The sequence below is a fragment of the Pollicipes pollicipes genome, unplaced genomic scaffold, assembly GCF_011947565.3.
Source record: "Pollicipes pollicipes isolate AB1234 unplaced genomic scaffold, Ppol_2.1 Scaffold_6686;HRSCAF=7923_pilon_pilon_pilon, whole genome shotgun sequence".
In the NCBI taxonomy this organism is placed as follows: Eukaryota; Metazoa; Arthropoda; class Thecostraca; order Pollicipedomorpha; family Pollicipedidae; genus Pollicipes; species Pollicipes pollicipes.
Genome location: NW_023596921.1, coordinates 3,906,566 through 3,919,816, shown reverse-complemented (window position 1 = coordinate 3,919,816; position 13,251 = coordinate 3,906,566). Strand labels below are relative to the sequence as shown.

Below are 13,251 nucleotides of genomic sequence, written 5' to 3'. Positions count from 1 at the left end.
ACGCAGACGCGCTAACCACTACACTACCGGCACCCGTTTCAAATTTGATGACATCATTTTTGTCTCGATTAGCAAAACGATTTTGATGTGACAAAGAATAAGTCGGTGCGGAGTGGGTCCAAAGGCGTCTAAATCTGCGTCGGAAAGGCATGTTATATTTTTAGGTACTACTCCAGTTACGTAATACGTCCGTCTTTTCTCAACCGAGAGCTGTGTTGACTAGTATGTGAGATGAAGTGAATATCAGTGGCGAATTATGTCACTGTTATCTAAACGCCATAGCGTGGATGCGTTATTTTCAAGGTTGCTATGAATCGGAGGATGTTATGCGTGTCTCTTGTGGTCGTTGGCTCAGAGGGGACGCTGCTGTCGGCACTAGGAAACAATCCCTTCCGGCAGGGTTACGTAACACGGAGCTCAATGAATATGGAGGAGCCCATCCGAGAGGTTGCCAAGTAGAGAGAGCAGAGTCCAGCTTTGGGTCGAGAGCCCGGATTCAATTCTCGCCTGAGGTTATTTTTTAAGTCTTAACATCCGCAGAGTTAAGGGTAGTAGCAGTCGAAGCAATAATCACTGTTGTGTAGTTACTTGTCTTGATATTCTAACAACATAACTTAATTCAGAGCGTCCACAGATGCCAGCTTAACCAATTTTGGCGTTTTGTTGTGAGCAGGCCAGCAATCTTGCACGTGCGAACTAGTGACACTGTGACTGCGACTGCATCACCCCACTGTGAATCAACGGGTTCCCGTTATCTCCGCCCTGCCTCCCGCTGCGCAGGTGCGTCGGCGCGAGAGGACACCGACGCGCCGCTCGCCTGCATCACCAGCTGCAGCGCCCCATCCACGGTCTCTGCAGGCGTGCAGGACACCTGGCGCCTAACGAGCGTAGGCCGTATGGCCGGCCATTAGGGTCGGGCTACGAACGTGGCGCACGTCCCGCCGGTAATGGCCGCGGCCGGCCAGCTGCTCCGACGGCGCCAAGTCGCACATTTACGGAAGATTTTGCTAACGTATCGCTCGCCAGTGCCTTCAACATGCCGATGTCGGGGCACGCAGGTCGAGTCCGGCCACTGCTTGCTTTCGGGAGCTGGCCGAGGCGGCTGTGTCTACGACGACGCATACGTGTTGATTGGAGCAAACCGCGCACATCCAACGAATACCAGGGAAACAATGTATCGCGGCTGACGACGGGACGCGCTGTGCGCGCAGGGAACAGCCATCATTGCGATGATGTAAGGGAGGGGCCGTGATTGAGTCGGTGGCATTATGATGACGCTGCACCGAACTGCTGTGAACCCACACCACCCGGAACGCAATCTGAAACCTGCCTGCCAGCGGACCATGTAGCGCAACTTCACGAGAGCTTTTCGCCCAACACCTCGAGGAAAGGAAGGTAAGTCTGTTTTTAACACGTCGCCCCCAACCCCGAGTTGACTTTCAAATGTGCGCCGTAATTGGCGACCTCCGCGGCGACACGAGCCTCTCATTCAATCTGATGTGATGTCCAAAATGCGACAGGGAACATATTTAAAGGCGGTTCTGTCACGCGATGTCGAGGTGGGGCGGGGTGTCGGGATGGGGGTGGGGGTGGGGGTGGGGGGTCGGACCGATGCCAATGCTCTCGGCTGAGCCAGTCCGCACGAGCGATTCTCGGGACATGCGTATACAAGCGGAAGAAGACAGACATGGGCAGATGCAAACAAGCAGAAGTATGCCGAGAAAGGCTTGTTCAACCGAGCGCGACTGCAGTCATGCTAAGCTTCGGTGGAACATTAGCGGGGCGTCGCCTAGAAAGTTAAGATACTGGTCGCCCTTATCCGTCAACTTTGATGTCTTCTTCGTGATATGCGTACAGTTACAAGCAGATGTTTCGCCTCTAAAGGAATCAGGCAGAACTAACAATAGTTTTGAGCTCGGTATGCGGAGAGTTACGGTATATTCTCCCAAATCATCCGGCGCCTCTCTTTTCGCCAGCTTTCTGTTTTAAATGAAATAGTTCTGGACATCATGGCCGTTGCGCAGGTCCTTTGGTAGGTGAGCATCACATAAAAGTTTTTTCATGAAGGATGCCTTGTTGGTGCATATGCTACAGCCAAATGCAAAGTACAAGAGTTCCAGCAACTCAGATGTTCGGGAATGTTGTGGCTGAAAAACTTCCCCCTGAAACAAAGTACTTAGCTCCTTTAAAGAAAAGCAGTAAAAAAAATGTGGGGAGGGGGAGTCGTTTTAACGGGCGTAGGACAGAAGGCCCGGTTGACCCGCTGTAAAACATCTTCGCGGTGCGTCTAGTTCAACCAGGCGTGGACGGAGGGATAACGACACACAGTTTTCAGTTTGAAGGGTCAAGTAAGACAACGAGTAGAGTTCGGCGCAACGATACGGTACCAAATGCACCCTTGATTAGGCCCAACATCACTGTACGGAACAGAGCCAGACGCCAGGAGCTGCCGTGTCTGGAGATCGTGCCAGCAAAGCTGCCTCCGCTGCTGATGTATTCGGCGACCTTTGTGACGCGACCCCAGCCGACATCCGCCGCGGTCTTTGATGCCAGGCTGGTCTGGTCCGGGTCAGACGGGAGCAGGCGGGCCGCCATGCGACCTGGTCTAATACTGAACAGCTCCAGGGCAGCACCGGCAGACGGCGACGGCGGCGACTGGCGGGCCGCAGGACGAGCCCGCACTGTGGTGGGCTTCGAGAGGTCGGCTTCGAGAAGTCGGCTAGCGACATATGCAGACCCCGGTAGCATTGTTCGGTGCCCGGGCAAGAGATGAAAATACCACATGTAAGTAAGTGCGTTGTAAGTGAAACAACATGTGGAGCATGGGACATATCTGAAAGGAACGAAAGCACAAAACGTTAAACCCACGACGGTTATTTTAGAATGATTTCTGAGTGGTGCAGCGTAGCCGCGCCAAACTTTGAGTAACTATAGGCACTTGAATAGTGCATATTTTTATATGACCACAAATATGCAAAGCAGATGGCTTTTGTTTGAGGGCCGACGCTGTTGGTAAAGAGAGTGCAGTTGCTATTCAACCTCGGCCAGTTCAGACACCATACTATGACTTTGAGCAATTTTTGCCAGCTCGTCTAGCACGCGCCCAGGTGGTCGGTTCGATGCCCTTCGCTCGGGTGGGGGTCAGATTGACCCCCTGGAAATCTCAGGAACTAAGAGAGCTAGAGATACCAAATTCAAAAGTGTGTCGACTTGTACATGAACTCACTTAGGTCAGGGGTTGAGGTTCCTGGGTCATGACCTTCGGGTCAAATAAGGTCAAACAAGGTCAAATTCTGACTTTGTCTTGAAAGGGCCATTATAACCTAGATAACTTTCCTAAGCAAGAGGTCACATGCTCATTTAAGGTCAGTAGCTTTGCTTGACGTTTTGAAGGTTATGGTGATCAATATCATGGAAGGCTGCTTAAAGTTTTGCATTTGAATAAGCGACAAAGATTACGCTATGAAGCATGTCCCTACAAACAAAATGTTGACCTGGGTCATTTTAGGTCAGTGACCTATTGTGACCTTTAAGAAGTCCATGGAAGGTGAACAATGCGGTTTCTGTTATCAATGACTTTCAAATGAGCACCAGAAACTACCCCATACAGCAAGCCCTAGAGTAATAAAATAGGTTGGTTTTGACCTTGGAATGACCTTCATACCCAGGGGCGGATCCAGAGGAGACCACAGGGCCATGCCCCCCTTGGGCTCCAAACGGACCCATTGGCTCCGAAAGGATCTATAGCCGGCCGAACAGGTGCGGTTCTTTAACACAAACCGCAATAAAATTGGGCGTCTTTGGACTTGCAGGCGACCAAGAACAGTCGCAAACAAAAGTAAAGGACCTACGAGTGGACAAAAACATAACTTCATCATTGATCGAAAACTATTATTTGTGTATTTTAAGCCTCATTATGCTGTCTAGCGGGCCTATGCCGTTTTCGGGGAACCTATATGCTCACTTGCAGGGTCATTCTGAGCGTTAAGCAGCCCCCGCCCTTGCCCTTGATTTTTAGCATTTGCACGGAGGGCATTGCAATGTTGCTGGGTCCTTCCTGCTAGCATGCCGGGACTCTCTTGTCAATAAGGGGCCTTCTGCAGATTCTTCTCATCCACCGAAAAGGCTCTACGCTACAACTGGAGCCCCGTATGTTAACCTGCCGGGGTATTCTTGGTTGCTAAGGCGCCATTTACGTCGATTAATGTCGGTTAACCCACCGATACACTCGCGATATGCTTATGAGTCCTCTACATTGATTTAGGGCGCTTCCAATTCTCGGTGACTTGCTTTGGGCCGTTCACGCTTATCGGACGCCCATCTGGTAATCTCCTTGGGCACACCAACTTGGCTGTTGGGTGCTTTATATTTGAATGGAGGGCCCTACGCACTCGTCGGGGCCCCTCTGTTTACCTCCTCGGCGACACTGGATTGTTCGGGGGCCCTACACACTGGGTCTTGGTGTTTGAATTTCGGGTCCTACACTCCTATGGGGACCATTTGATAGCCTACTCGGGTACTCCGCATCTTTCGGGGGTTCTCCGCACTGAGTTTTGAGGACCTCTTACTTGAATGAGGGGCCGTGTGCTCTTGTCGAGACCTTTCTGATAGCTGCTCGCGTCGCACATTCAGTCGTTCGGGAGCCATTTGCACTGTGTTTTGGGTACTTCTTATTTGAATGGAGGGCCCTTCGCTCTTCGCTCCGCTCTCTCGCCTATCTGTTAACCTTCTCTGGCGCACTCAAGCATTCGGAGGCCTTCTATATCGTGTAATGTTTTTTTAAATATTTGAACGGCAGTCCTGACACTCTTGATGGTAGCCTTATCTGTTTACCTGCTCTGGCGCACTCGATCACTCCGGGGCCCTCCATTTTGTCTTGAGTGCTTCTTTTTTCAATGGATGGCCCTATATTCTTGGCGGGCCCTATCTATGAGGCTGCTTGAGCCGTTGGCGGATGCAGAGGGGAGGGGGGGGGGAGGGGGCTCCGGACCATGCTCCATGGACCATGCGGTGGGGACCCGTAGTCTTCAAAGTGGCCGATAACCGGCTGAACGGACGCAGTTTTCTAATAAAAAACACAGCAAGATTGGACGTGTTTGGACCTATAGGCGACAAAGAACGACTGCAAACGAAAATGAAGAGTTTATAAGCAAACAAATTTAAATATTTACTGATTAAAAGAGTGGTGATTGAGGGACATTGTGGGACTCATGCCTTCCACAGGCCTTACACTGTTGCCCGGACCACATATGTCCACTTGCCTAGTCTATCTGATTGCCAAGGAGCCTTCCAAGTTACCCTTGATCTCTTAGCATTTTTCCGTTTTCCGTACGTGATCTCAATGTTCCTGTTTGAACACTATCTGCTTCCACGCTTGAGCACTCTTGATCGATCAGGGGCCCCTCCACTGACTCTTCCAATTCGCCCGAAGTGCTCTACACGCCTTTTCCGGGACCCCATATGTCAAGGTACACTCAGCTGCCCAGGAGCCTATCAGGAGTCCTGGGTTCTTTCCACTTGCTCGGAGGGCCTTGTGTTGTTTCTGGGGCTCATAGAGGTAAGGCATGGAGACGTTCGAAGCCCAGGGCTCCTCTTCTTTGGTCGAGGGCTTTTCCCCTTGATCACGTTTGCGGAGGACTCTTCACTTCCATCGGGCTCTTTTTGTTAACCTGTCCGGGCACTTCTGATCGCACAGGGGCATAAACTCAAAGTGTTGCATAATTCCCTTTGTTCAGAGGGTCCTGTGCTCTGGCCGTGGCTCATGTCAGCCTGCCGGGGCACTACCGATCGTTTAGGGTCCCACCACTTTCGTCTTGGGTTCTTTTCACTTGTCCCGAGGACCCTATACTTGTTGATGGGAGTCTCTTTGTTGACCTCGCAGGGCACCCAGGATCGGCCAGGTTCCGTCCCTGGTAGCCGTGGTGCCTTAGCCTCAGAGCACCAATCGTATATGCGCCGACGAATTTTTACGCGTAATTGTCGAAGGTCATCTTACGTGCCTCCCATACCGCATATCTAATTCCCATTGGTGATTGAGTGTGTGACACTTATCAAACTCGTGCATCACATTCTGAGCATATTTTAAATGCTAAATTATTTTGTGCCCGTTTATAACAAATAAGAATTTTACATTAGCTATCAGTCATCAGCTGATTACATTGCCCAACCGGCTAGCCGTAAATAAACTAGGAATGGAGTCCGTGCTATGTTTTGATGGTATTTAGCAGCCAACTTGAGTTGATTCTGCCTGCTTTTCCGAAACACTTAGCCTCAGAATCACAAGATTTAACGTGATCTGGATAGAATGAATGAGCTCCATGAATGTGCATGCATAACATGCCCAGCCTTAGCACGCTTAGATAGGTTCCCATATTTATTATGTTGAATGTTTATATATATATATATATATATATATATATATATGCTATTTGCTATTAATCATAAAATGTAATGGCCGGAATGTGAGGATATGTTTTTGGAGGAACCTCCGAACTCCACGGAGCCCACAACGCTGCGTGGCCCCCCTTGACGAATTCATGGATCCGCCCCTGTTAATACCTGACCCTAGGTCAATGTAATTTATTCATTCAGTTGTTGTTTTACCGAAGAAAGTATCTTGGGGCTGTATGGCTTTGTCTAACACTCCGTTGTTGGATCAGATTGAACTACTCCTCGAAATTGCCTTCGCTGGAACCATGGCCTGACTTTGGCCTGCCCTTGACTTTGGTCTGTGAACTTACAAGGCACATCTAAATGTTTGATGTAAGATTATCCGCTACTTAATTGTCTACAGCTGTGCAAAATTTTGACGTGGTTACGCCGCTCCGTTTGGTAACCATTCCGGAAGAATCTTTGGACGGGGTCAATTTGACCCCCAAGCGAGCGCGTGTTAAAGAAAATTGGCAAAAGGCCTCGGTCCAGGTCAGCACGGACATAGGAGGAAACGCTAGAAACAAACTCAGGCCAGTAAAAGGTACAGTGGGTGACTGGGCATCTTCGAACCAGAACAGCGGGGAGCTCAGTATCTGTCGCCTCCGTATAGGCCATATATACGGAACCCACAGCTATGTTGTCTGGAGGTCAACCACCCACTTGTCCTGGCTGTGATCGCCGACTGTCGGCTGCCCACGTACCCGTTCAGTGTCGCCATACGGAAGCTGAGCGCAGACGCTTCTTTGGCCCAATGCTTTTCGTAGACGATTTCTGCGCTCTCTGATTGGCGAGAACTCAATCTGTGACGCCAAAGTGGTTTTAGATTTCATGAAACATATCGGCTTTAAATAATTTACTCCTGTTTTACCTGTTTAATCAGTGTGCGACGCGAGTTCTTATAAAGCTTACTAGGTGTGGTGAAGCAGGGAACCTCGCGTGCGTCTCGCGGGGCAAAACCTGAAAGCGAGTGGTCCACATTTAAAGATATGGGGCGAGCATTAGATATAATGGAACAAGGTCATTTGAAATGATTTGCATTCCTTTAAAGGAAAACGACTGCTCTTAATTAGAAAATTAAACTATTAAGTAGATTTCGTTCTCAATACGTCATCGTTTCAACGCGTCATGGAAAATCTTGTTACGCCAGAGTGGCTGTCAGGCTGGTCATGTCAGAACTGCCACTGTAGTGGACGGCTCACTTGCTCACGTATTTGTGGTACTGCAACACAACATGGCGTTGGTATCTGAGCGTGAAAGTTAGCACCTTATAAATGGTAGGTGCGTGTGTTTTGGCATTTTTTCGCAATGATTTCGTGCATTTTTCCGCAATGCCATGTATCTAACTTGCACTTGTATTCTCGGTTACTCTCCTCAGCTTGCTCTACTATGAGCCTCATGTCCTTCATAACTAGCAGAACTGCTCAAATGCCCGTGTTATGCATCACAAAACTCGATTCATGATCAAAATATGCAATCAGCGTACTTAACTGATTGTTAACCAAATGTTATCTGCCGATGCGACAATTCGTACTGACGTTCTCCAGACACGAATATTCACATGGGTCATAGAAGTGTATAAATATGGCCATGAAACATCGCCACGGTAATCTTGAACTTGAGCACAATGCGGTCAATGAGGTGAGAAGATTGTGTGGCATTTCTGAAGCATATATGTCTGGGCATCTTCCATTCAGGCGACACGAGGTAGTCGAGACAAGTTCGCAAGCGTCAAGCTCAGAAACAAGGGGATGGATAGTCTTGAAAAGGGCATAGCTGTGAACTAGCAGCGATCGATCTCGAAAATAGCTGTCTCAGCGCAAAACCCCATACAACTGCGGACCAGTTCTTTTTTAAGCCAATGCTAAGTACCTGAAGTTTCATTACGTCCCGGTGTAGATACTGCACCCTTTTCATACAGCAGCAGCGTTGCGCTTGGCGACTGGGACGACGGTGGTGGCCACCGTCGTCCCAGTCGCCCAGCGGTGCGGCTTGTGATCAGGTCCCGTGCTAGTGACGGGGCGGAGCGGCGCTGCTCGAAACTGGGCTCAGACGCCGCTCAGGTATTACCAAACCCAAACATCACCAGCACTCGCAGCAAGGGCACGCTGACGCTGTATGGCGTGTTGCGGCTGCACGCGTCCGTGAAGCTGTGTGGGAGAGGGTGGAGAGGTCAAGCCTCGCTGGCCTCTTTTAACCGAGCCCACTCGCTGTTGGTTACCAGATGCCCACTACCGGTCGTTACCCGAAACCATACGCTATTTGACGCCGCAGCTTCATACGTAAGGAACGCGCTTGTGCTATTGTCCGGCGGCCCGCTCTGATGAGCTGAAAAGGATGTAAAAACGTGGTTTGCTTTAGAACTGCCACTCCCTGTATCTTGAAAGCTCGCACTGACTCGCAGCCCACATTTGAAACCTCCCACAAACCACATGTTTTTTAAGTGCGGCTTTAACCCACGAGCCTAGCTTGAGCATTTTTGGTCAATTTTACATTAAACCCCATTACGCACAAACTAATCTATAACCGATTGGCATTCCTTGATAAGCAACAAAATAGGAATAACCATCAAAGTACATTCATCGAGTCGCATGCATATGGTTAATCCACACCGGCAATGCATTCTATGAACCAGGTCAATATCTGGTTTGGGCACGAAAACATTCTTTCATACAATCATAAATAATTGGCATGAGCTCAGGAAGTCTGTAAACACAGTGCTACAGTTGCCACAGTCCTTAGACAAATGCTACAGACGCAATCTCCTAAACATGATTAAATTATATCAGGTGAGCCAAGATTTGACTTAGATGCAGAGTTCCACTTCCATATATAGAACAATATTGCCTGAAACATTGTGTAGGTACACATCTAAATAAGAAATCAGTCATGCCATAGAAAATATCTCTAGTCTGAAGGTCAATGTCGCAGATGTTAACACATAACCATTAATGAAGGCTGAATCTCGTTTTATGTATCAGACTCGCCAAAAGGCCTCCACACTAAGGGTTGCGACTTGTATCACAGTTGTAATTTTCCTTCCATGTCTTGCCAATTACTGCGTTGGAGGATGACCATAGACGAGTTTACAATTGTTAACATAGTTTCGATGGCTGTGAAACAGAGACTTATCATAGACATGACAGTGTGTCGATAGGGCTATGGTTGACAGCCTTGCCAGCATACCAAGCACGTTAAATGGTCGTCCACGAAAATGGTCGTTAAATATTGTCGGCACAAAAACTTCAATATAAGGCGAATAGATAATTACGTTAATGACACATGAAATTCTGGCTCGTCTGCAAGGAATGAATAAGGTCTGTATGGTATTTAAATTTTAAAACGAGCTAAATTGGTTAAGGATCTTCAGGATTATTTCAGGCATCGGGATGATCGGGTACAGAGATATAACACAGAGTTGAGGACATGCCTGGTTATTTGATCTCAACTTTTTCGGGGACTGATGGCTTTGTCTTTAGTTGCGAAAGGCTTGGCATGTTAACCTTGACACAGCATGTATAAATAAATGCAACCAGAACGTACATATTTTGCTCATTATCTCAAGGTCAGACATGTCGTTTTTCGTGATCTATCTATTCTCATTTCGTATTTGCTGTTTCTGACCATTCCGAGCAACTCTCTGTAGTATTTATGTTTGTTGTGAAAGACATAATGTCATTGAGAGTACACACCATATTGGGCTGTGATAAGCATGATGATGGTTTGAAATGACTGTTGCGAGATTACAAATAATATGCCCCTCCATCACTTAATTCATGGTGTTTTATGTTACCCAGCCATGCGCTTCGTCAAATGGTCGCCTTTGGTGTGCCATTTGAACACCACGTGTTTGATTTGGGGAGATGAATAAGTGGTATTGGCTTGAATTTATTGCTTTGAAAACCCGCAGAGGTCAGTCAACTTGTCATCTGCTACGCGCTAAAACCGGCTTAAAGCCCTGCGGGCCCGCGGGCTCAAAGATGCCACTCTAGCGTGTATGTTTCAGCAATAGCATCTAGCATACGATGCAACATGGGGCGGCTGAGCCAGCTAAAAGTCAAGAATGCATGGGAGTCTGGTATTGTTTACCTTAAGTAAAGAACTGCTTGGGTTCATTCCTAGTTGTTCCAAATTATCGAGCAAAATTAGTTGCGCGACGTTGAAGAAATACTGGCGTTGTCATCCGCCAACTCATGTTTGGCATGTCAGTACTGTGAACTTCAAGCAATGGACCGCTATCCAAGTTGGGCGCGTTTGACCTGTTTGGTTGGGTTGGCTCGAGTCCAATGGGAACCAGCTCACGTACACGCAAAAATAACATAGACACGCCCACACAGACACACACACGCACGCGCACACACGCGCACACACACACGCAAACAAGCGCACACACATGCACACGCACACACATGCACACGCACACACACACACACACACATACATGCACACACATGCATATATATATATATATATATATATATATATATATAAAAATTGTTCTCGTTCATGATTGTCGTTCGCGAAAGCAGGATTTAGAGGACTCCATGGCAATATCATCTATCTGTTGATAAACCTGCCTTGGGGCACCGAAATGGCGCTTCCATGGGCCAACCATTCCTGCTTCAATACATTTATATGTGTGTATCGGCTGTAACATTCCCGACTATGTCACCGAAGTTTTCCCTATCATATAGTCGTCTTTTTTGCTTAACATACTTGCATATTCTGCATGTGTATTGGTACAATACCTCCCTTGCCTAACTTGTTGCCTTTTTCGAGGGGACGCGGCTCACGTTGCTTCACCCCTTTTATGAAGCACCAGCGACTGTCTTGGCCGATTCAGTGTTCTGGGGTCATGGACCGGCCAGGATTCAGCCTGAGGATGGTCTGTGTTGCCTGAGTCCTAGCAAATTAGGCACTACGATTAAGTGACTCCATTTTCGATGGTGTTTTTGTGCAAACATTTCTGCTGCTTTTAATGCTATCGATTGACCACGTTATCCACGAATATCAACATAAGGTAAGAACATATATGTATATATATATATATATATATATATATGTGTGTATATATATGTATATATATATGTATATATATACATACATATATACCTATGTATATATATATATATATATATGTATATATATATGGGTTTTGATCACGCTACACCACAAAATAGAGCGACCTTTGATAACGTCAAAGGCAATGCAAACCGATAGCAAAGATGGCCAATATTTGGAACAGACAACTCCAGGTTCCCACGCATGTGACAAATAGACACAAAGCATCCTTCATTCTGAGCGCTGAAGCCAATAACCCCAGAGCTTCATACTTCCGAGCTAGATGGCTTTGGGTATGGCTAAGTCTTCAAAACGGTTTCTTAAAAAACTGTGATCATGTGCAAGTGTTTGCTGTTTTTATTACGCGTTTGCAAACCTAGAAAGTGTGCCTTTGTTGGGCCCAATCTGTTATTCGCGCACACGTCTTGTGTCGACTTCGTTTCATGAAAGTGACCTGTATTCTTTCTAATGTTCTTCGAGCGTCGCGAGCTTCAGCTTGACGCCCTCGACCACTCCATGACGTTTTAACATTTGCAGCACGACACTGACTTCAATAACAAATAAACAATGAACTAAACGATAAGTCAGTGGTTCCCACATGTCTGCCCTTGTCTTCGAGATGGGCGACGCTGCCCCGTCAGTGCCGAGAGCCAGAAAAACAGCATTAAGCTAACTTCAGAATGTCCACTTTTGTCTCCAGTTGTTCAGTCACGTGGGGTGCGCGCGCCTTAAAGCATGTCTCAAGGCGGTTTGTCAAGGATACACGGCTCTCACCCGCTTGTAATTAGGCGCTGGTTGCAGAAATCCTGTATGCCACTGTGTTAGGCACTTATGGTCAAAGTGCAGCATAATTTATCGTTGGAACGTGACACCAGTACGTTCGCTGTTATGAAAAAGGCTTTAGGCCGAGTGCGTCTTGCTGGAGCGCCGCCTAATTTTCTGCAAGGGTGGTCCGACCTGGCGCTGATCGACCGCAAGATTCTTCGGAGCCTATCTTTGAAACAGAAGGCTGCAGCACGATTCCGCTTTGTACAGCAGGAAAACAATATTTTAAACATGTTCGAACTTGTTCTACTTTGTTCGAGGGCGTTGCAGTTATTTTGCTTGATTGGTTGCGATCTTTCTGGAACAGAGTAACGTACAATGTCCTTAAAATGTAACGTTCCGCATTTCATGAACATAACAAACGTGAACTTTGTAGGCTGCAAAAATATGGGCACACCACAGGTTCAGGCAGGCGCAGGAAAGGCGCAACCAGTTATATTAGCGCAACTATGTATCGCCGCATGCACAGCACACCGCATTCACACGTGCGGAGATGCGCAGCATGGACCCACCGGCGTTGGGTCTTTCTGAGGTTAGCGTTGTCTGCGGCGGTGAGCCTTGGCACGTGCTGAACATCAGTTACACAGTGTAGGTAAACGTTCCGTCTGTACACCATCAGACCAGTTTAGCACTCTCAGCCCTGTAAATCAACAAGTAATTTGCGGTGAGGCGCCTTAAGTCGCCGTTTTGAGTCGGTCTCAGAACGCAAGTCGCTGCGCCTCAAAAACCGGCAGATCTCGTTATGCTACGACAGACCTCGTTGTGCTACGACAGACCTCGTTATGCTACGAAATATATCGTTGTGCTACGAGATATATCGTTATGCTACGAGAGATCTCGTTGTGCTATGAGAGATCTCGTTGTGCTACGAGAGATCTGGCTGTGCTACGAGAGATCTCGTTAAAACTATGCTGGTTACCGAGCCCTAGAGCTCGA

The 13,251-nt window shown here is 47.7% G+C and overlaps 1 protein-coding gene across 1 annotated transcript in view; it reads right to left on the bottom strand.

Annotated features, from left to right (window-relative positions):
* Nucleotides 1-12,889, bottom strand: part of LOC119107319 (uncharacterized) — a 130,039-nt gene extending 117,150 nt beyond the window's left edge. The window contains exon 1 of the mRNA XM_037230745.1: nucleotides 12,828-12,889. The gene's annotated coding sequence lies outside the window, so the exon portion shown is untranslated. The remainder of the gene's footprint in view (nucleotides 1-12,827) is intronic.
* Nucleotides 12,890-13,251: the final 362 nt, after the last annotated feature.